Here is an 8,066-nt window from a genome sequence, read left to right on the forward strand (position 1 = left end):
TGTAGGGAAGAGAATCAATGCATTGTAGCTGACAGAATCAAACTTTTCAGAGAAGTCGACAATTAAGCTTAGTCTTCGGGTGGGTAGGGTGCGAATGTGTGCATTCCAGAGTCAAGAGTCCGGAGTTAGAACCATGGTGAGGACAGAGGAGAGGACAGATCAAGCACAGGGAAGGCAGAGACGGATAAGGAGGAGTGGGAAATAAGGCTGAAAAGGGAGGATGGGCCAGAAAGTGGAGGGCTTGGGGTGGGAGTGGGGTACCAAGGAAGGTTTCCACACAGGGAGGCTCCATAATCAGAGCCTTCTGTTTTAGGCTGTATTTAGCCTTGTGTTTTGACTCCAGTGCAGACTGCATGTCACATCTCAATCATCCAGTAGTCCCAGGAGGTCCTCATTACTATTTCCACTGTACAGGTGACCCTGTGGCTGCTCTCAAAGAGCTGGATTTTCCCGTTTATCAGCTATTAAATGGCAGAACTAGGGCTCTACCTCCCGTCTGCCCGGGCTGTTTCCACTACCAGGTAAGCATTCCCACCACTCCGAGAAAGGAAGGATGCCACCATACCCTCCTCAGCCTCCCGAGGGCAAGGGAGAGAATCTCCTGCTCTCCTCTCCCTTCTCAACATTTGAGGTTGTTTCCAGGGGAGAGAGTTTCTGATGAGAGGCGGGGGGATAGTGGGGTTGGCTAGAGCGTTAGTGGTGAGAGAGCCTTGTGGAGGAGGGGAAACCGAGAAGGGAGACAGCAAATTGTTTCTGGATGGAATTTTCCAGACAGGGCCTCAGTCAGAGAACAAATGTGCCTTCTGAATTTTCACTGTAATTGTTATTGACCTTTAGTGCGATGAGCAAAATTACTCTCCCGTACCCCTCCGCCCCCATCCTTTTTTACCAAATTGTTTCCCCTGACTTTTCATAAATGAAGTTTGGCCAGCCCAGCCCTGACTGGCGACTGTGGGAAAACAAAGCATCTCCTTATGGCCCCAAACGGAGCGTTCGCAATTAATCCATTGATCTCAGTAGAAAACCCTATTGTATCAGAGCCCGCCAGGAGAAAGCTGCATCCTGCCCCTCTCCCGCCCTGCACAGAATGTTCATTGAAGTCAACCCCCAAATTGATGGCAGGATATGGCCCTAAAAGCCTCCAAATTAAAGGGGCCCAGAAAATAAGGTTGGCTGGGCAGCGGAAGCTGGGGTGGAGGAGGTGGGGGAGAAAGGGGGAAGGGGCTGGGTTTCCTCTGGAATCCGTGGGTAGGAGCAGAATGTCAGGGCGTAGAGTTTCTGGTTGCCCTTGACTCTCAGTTCTCCTTAGTTTGTTCTGCAGCTTCAAACCCTTAGCTATCTAGTTTGCTGATTGTTTGTTTTTTTGTTGATGCTGCTGCCACTGATGAAATTGACAATGGCGATACTCTCTAGGATCTATTGGGTCTGGAAGACTAGATACCACCACCCCCTCTGCCTCATCTTGCTTACTTCTCTAACAGCCCTTGGTGAAAGTGATGGAGGTTATGAGGATTATCTCTTTTTAAGTGGGTCCCACCTGTTATGGGCTTTACCCGTTCTTTTTCATTTAACCCTTCAAACCCTGAAGGGGAGCAGAGCTGGCCAGTTAAACAATAACCCAAGACACAGTAGCCCAGTTCACCAGTCTTCAAGAGGCATTAAGCAACACTAGGTTTGCAAAACATCTACTTCCCAGAGCTTCTCCAAGGCAGAGTATATGGATGGAAAGAAGAGTTAGATAAGCTGCCTGGGCTGAGGAGTGAGCCCTGCAGGTGAATAAACTGTCTTCCATTAGGGTGAGTGAGATGATTGCAGGACTTTGTTTTGCTGAATGGAGTATGTGGTGGGATGCTGCCGTCCTGGGACACCACACAAGCTTGTGACTTTGTGCACTGCTCACATATACCTTGTATGTTACAGGCACCATATGTAAATGTACATATAGAAGCCCCATTACATATACCATACTGTAGACAACTCTGCATGTCAGGCCTGCCATGGTCCCCCTTTTCAATTCTCCCCTCATCCAATATGCTCTCTCTCTTCTAAATAAATGCTAAACAAATATTCAAAGACTTTTAAGCCTTCAAAGAACACCTACAGTATCAGTCTGGTCCTGTTGGTAGGTAATATTCTCATTTTACAGATGGAGAAATTGAGGCACCCCAGGATGGAATGACATGTTTAAAGACACACACTCAAGTAGTTGATTCTGATCCAACAAGAGTATAAGCTCTAGGAAAACCAGGATACTTTTTATCTTATTCAGAGGTACAGCTCCAATATCTATAGACATATATCCCAACTGTGTCTAGTGTGGTGCCGGACATGTAGATGATGAGCAATAAATATTGGTTGCATAAACGAGAAAGCTGTATTTTGCTCTTTTCTAGGATATGTGGTGCCCTGATTCTTCTCTGCCTGCCTCGTTGCTATACTGCAATTTGTCTGGTCCTTATGTTTTTCAATAATCTTCCTACAAGGATCTTCTGATAAATCCCCCATAACGTTCAATTATAGGAGGAAAGTGGGTTTCTTCAGACAAATAAAAAAGATATACTTCCCTTGATGAGAAAACAAGAGCTATAGCAGTCTTCAAATTTCCCATCTTTGTCTTGGCTTCCAAGGAGTTCAGAATTAAATTTGGTGCTCAATTTCATATTATCCTTGAGTTACATTTTGAGTACAGTTTTTTTCACGCATTCTGTGGTTTCAGATCTCTCTCTTTCTGTGATTCAATTTTACAGGTGTCTTTTGGGATGTCGAGAAGACAGTCTAATAATAGTAGTGCCCATGATGTCACTAGGACCATATGTTGTCCAGAGCCCCCTATATGTCTAAGGGCTCTACTGGGAAGCCCTACCCAAGCCCAGACTTGGCTATAAACTTCATAGTTCATCTACACCAGTAGTTCTCTACTGAGGTGGGTGTGGAGGTGGAGTGATTTTGCCCCTCAAGGGATGTTTGGCAATGTCTGGAGGTATCTATGGTTGTTACTGGAATCTAGTGAGCAGAGGCCAGGGATGCTGCTTAATCTCCTGCAATGCATGGGATGGCCCCTACAATACAAAGAATCATCTAGCACCAAATGTAAATAGTGTCAAGTGTTGAGAAACCTTGATCTATACCTGTCAACTGTCATAAAGCATCTCATGGAAAGAATTGAACTTCACCCTTTTTTCTCTTTACTTGTCTGAGAGTGCACAAGGAAAGCCTTTGGCCAGGCTTCCCATATATTCTCTTCAAAGCCCCCATTTCCCCCTACCCTCAGCTTCTGTCTTGCTCACATACTAGAGGAACCCAGACAGATGAGGACCCCATCTTATTCATCTCCTGACCTTTGATTTTTGCACAGGTCCTAGCATGGAGACTTTTCCTTTATTTTTTTGGAGACTTTTCTATCTAAGGTACAAGGTGATCTCACATCTTTAGCATTGAGAGAAGAGAGAGAATTTCAGAATGAAATAATTTTCTTTTTCTTATTGCCTTCAGTTACACAGTCCCAAAGAGGAAGTTAATAAAAATATAGCTCCCCAGAGATCTGTCCTGATACATTTTGAACAGAGCTTGGATATTTTTGCTGTGTTAGCATCATCATGATGAAGGCATTCCCCACGTCCACCTCTGCCATCCTGTGTTCTCTTAGTCGACTATCAGTAACATAAGCCCTTTGGGCCAATGGACAATTGTATTGCCAGCAAGCTAGACTCTACTCCATCCTGGCACCCTCACAATCTCTAAGCTATAATTTTTCTTCCTCACAGTAAGCTGCCTGGTCTAAATCTCTGGACAGCTGCCTCACTTTCCCTGCTTCACTCCTCAGGTCTTCCTCGGTAAAGCTCAGACTTGAACTCAAGCCTCGTGAGTTGGAACCCTCTCTTTTCACTGGAGTGGGCAGAGGGCAGAAAGGCGCTGGTCCTGCTTTTCCTACTCATCCTCCATCGACAGGGTCCTTCGTGCCGTGAACCACGTATGTGATGATTTCCATGGTGCCATGCAGTTACTGCCCCATCTGATTTTCAACATTACCTGTGTCCCAGTGAGGGACAGGATATTAGGAGAGGCAAGTTCAGGCTCACTTAATCAATTAGACACTGATTCATTCCATAGCATTTAACATTTTGGGCAAAAGTACTGTATGCCAAGCACTGTGCCAGCTGTTGCGTTCACAAGTTTAGTAAGATCTCGTCACTAGCTAACAGAGAGACCGACTGGAAGCATACAGTGCTCCGTGCATAAGTGCTGTGATTGACGTGAGTGCAGGGTGTTGGTGCCTGGAGGGCACCCACCTCAGCCTGGGGAATGTGGTCAGAGAAGCCTTCCTGGAGGAAGGGATGCCTGAGCCAGGTTTTAAAGGGCTTCTTTCTATTGGCTCAACCAGCTCCTCTAGCCAGACTGGTCTCCCCAGCAACTGTGTCACACTGGTTCACTTCCTCTTCATTCTTCCCAGCAGTCACTCCCAACAACATCTGTGTTACTATACTTGTGGCAATTCTTTTTTCCTAGACCAAAAAAATAAATAAAAATGAGAGAGCGGTGGGCCCCTTGAATTGGGGGAACTTCCCGTCGGAGAAGTTATACCCCAGCCTGTGAGTAAGCTGTGGATCACGAAGGTTCAACTTGGGGTGACTTCTGGTCGGTAGCCAGTGGTTCAAGGCACTCACTGCTTCTTATGAGAAATGGCTGCGTGGGGTGAGGATGGGGTTACCACCCCTGTCAACCAGCTCCAGCCCTGCCCCCGCACCCCACGCAGAGACCAGCCCGAGAGGCCAAACCAGGAGGCAGAGTGTTTTCGGATCTTTTCCACAACTCTGAGAGGCAGAGGTAATTATCCCCATTGCCTTGCTGAAAAAACTGAGAGTCAGATGGCTTGAGTCACTTGCTAATAAATGCCCGAGACGGGATGCAAAAGCAGGGCTTTTCAGTCCAAATCTGCTTTCTTCACACCACCCTATTTTCTTTGCACAGCTGAGACTCCGTGACCAATGAAGAGCAAATCAGAGCCCTGCGCTAGATCCCCTCAGGCTTGCTTTCACGGAGTTGCTTTGGAGATGAAACAGAACCAGAACAGAGCTTATGTGTTTTATTATGTCACACCTCTTTTTCCCAAGATTTCAAAGTCCTGGGTCCATTTATCTAGATACTCAAGTTCTCAACAGGGGCGTTAGATAGAGGCAGGAGAGGGAAATGCTGTTTTGGAAAGAATGAAACCATTCTTGCAGTGTTTATATTCAATTCCGGAGACCTGGTTAGGAAAATATTTTTAAAAAACGGAAGGAAGAGTAACTATGCACTCACCAAACGTGGGCTGCTCATCGTGGGGAACCTTTGCCCTGGGAGTCTGTTCCCAGGACTAGACATGTGCAGCCCCAAACTGCCATTAGGAGATGAAAGGGAATCTTTCAACATTTCCTCCTATTGTCTGAGCTTTCTCCCTGCTTTGTCACCATAACATTCTTTTTTGGAATTCCATTAATGTGGAGTTTTTCCCTCCCGCAGAAACAATTAAAAGAGAGGAGCTGGCAAAGCCAGCCAGGAAAGACCTGTGGCTCACTCCTAAGTGAGTAACTATCATGTGTCTTGGAAAGGTTTGCTGCTTCCAGTCGAAGAAATTTGAGTTTAAAGATCCTATCTATCTGGCAGCAAGATGTGATTTAGACTCTATAGTGAGGTGCTGGGAGGGCTGAATATGACCTGGGGACCAGAAGACCTAGGCTCAAATCCTGTTTTCACTCTTTACTGATTGCATGACTTTGAGCAAAGGTAGTTAACTTCTCTGAACTTCAAGTGCATCGGTGAAAATAGGAATTCTGCCTATGTTGTGTGTGCTCTTGTGAAAAGGAAATGAGATAGGGGATATGAAAGTATTGATACTTGGCACACGGTAGCTTTCAAATCTGGCTTTTTCTTTCTTTCTCTGTCTTGTCACGTCCCTTCCACCTGCACAGAATCCAACGTGAAGCTTCTGAGTTATAGTCAAGTAAAAGAAGCAGGAACAGTCTAAACAGGGAGCTTTAAGCACTGACAACTCCATTCAACTAATACTAAGTTAACTAACAGCTTCAGTTAACTAATACGTTTGTATGTATGTATGTGTGGAGCGGTAATTTGTAAGAAAAGAAAAAAAAGAGTACTTGACTGAGGCTGTGTGTCCCTGTGATTTTCATCGTTGCTCTGAGTACTAATAAGGAATATATATATGACTATATAAAATATATATGTAGATTTTCTGTGTAAAATAAGCCTATCGTTTATAATGCACTTGTTGTACTCTGGGTACTTTGTGAATATTATCTTGGTTAAACCTTGTAATCACATTATATAGTAGGAATTTTTTATCCAAAAGTCCACATAAGGAATTAAGCCTTAGAGAGATAGTCAGTAGTGGAGTTAGGATATTTTTTTAAGTCTTAATGTTTTTAGAGCAGTTTTAGATTTACAACAAAATTGAGAGGAAGGTACAGAGATTTCCCATATACCCCTGCCCCCGCACATGCATAACCTTCTGCCAACATCACTCACCAGAATGGTACATTTTTTTTTACCAAGGATGAACCTACATGGACTCATCATTATCATCCAAAGTCTGTAGTTTACCTTAGGGTTCACTCTTGGTGTTGTACCTTCCATGGGTTTGGGTGTATATAATGACATATATCATCATTATCATATCATACAGAGTATTTTCACTGCCCTAAAAATCCTCTGTGCTCTGCCTATTCATCTCCCCTCCCTCCCCACCCTTGCCCACTCTGGCAACTAGTAATCTTTTACTAGTCTCCATAGTTTTACCTTTTCCAGTATGTCATTTAGTTGGGATCATACAGTGTGTTACTTTTCAGATTGGCTTCTTTCACTTAGTAATATGAATTTAAGTTTCATTCATGTCTTTTCATGGCTTGATAGCTCATTTCTTTCTTTTTCTTTTTTTGCGGTATGCGGGCCTCTCACTGTTGTGGCCTCTCCCCTTGCGGAGCGCAGGCTCAGCAGCCATGGCTCACGGGCCCAGCCGCTCCGCGGCATGTGGGATCTTCCTGGACCGGGGCACAAACCCATGTCCCCTGCATCGGCAGGCGGACTCTCAACCACTGCGCCACCAGGGAAGCCCTCTTTTTTTAAAATTTATTAATTTATTTATTTTTGCCTGAGTTGGATCTTCATTGCTGCATGTGGGCTTCCTCTAGTTGCGGTGAGCGGGGGGCCACTCTCCATTGCGTTGCACGGGCTTCTCACTGCAGTGACTTCTCTTGTTGCGGAGCAGGGGCTCTATGCGTGCGGGCTTCAGTAGTTGTGGCACGTGGGCTCAGTAGTTGTGGCTCGTGGGCTCTAGAGCGCAGGCTCTGTAGTTGTGGTGCACGGGCTCAGTTTCTCTGCAGCATGTGGGATCTTCCCAGACCAGGGATCGAACCCATGTCCCCTGCATTGTCAGGAGGATTCTTAACCACGGCGCCACCAGGGAAGCCCAGATAGCTCATTTCTTTTTAGTACTGAATAATATTCCATTGTCTGGTTGTACCACAGTGTATTCATCCATTCACCAACTGAAGACATCTTGGTTGCTTCCAAGTTTTTTGCAATTATGAATAAAGCTGCTGTGTGCATCTGTCCATGTGCAGGTTTTTGTGTGGACATAAGTTTTCAACTCCTTTGGGTAAATACCAAGGAGTGTGATTGAAGGATCACACAGTAAGAGTATGTTTAGTTTTGTAAGAAACTGCCCAACTATCTTCCAAAGTGACTATACCATTTATATTCCCACCAGCAATGAATGAGAATTCCTGTTGCTCCACATCTTCGCCAGAGTTTGGTGTTGTCGGTGCCCCTGATTTTGGCCATTCTAATAGGTGTGTAGTGGTATGTCATTATTTTAATTTGCATTTCCCTGATGACATATGATGTGGAGCATCTTTTCATATACTTACTGGCCAGATGTATATCTTCTTTGATGACCTGTCTGTTAAGGTCTTTGGCCCCATTTTTTTTTTTTTTTTTTTCGGTACGTGGGCCTCTCACTGTTGTGGCCTCTCCCATTGTGGAGCACAGGCTCCGGACGTGCAGGCTCAGCG

Source organism: Lipotes vexillifer, unplaced genomic scaffold (assembly GCF_000442215.2).
Source record: "Lipotes vexillifer unplaced genomic scaffold, Lipotes_vexillifer_v1.1 scaffold54, whole genome shotgun sequence".
NCBI classification, from domain to species: domain Eukaryota; kingdom Metazoa; phylum Chordata; class Mammalia; order Artiodactyla; family Lipotidae; genus Lipotes; species Lipotes vexillifer.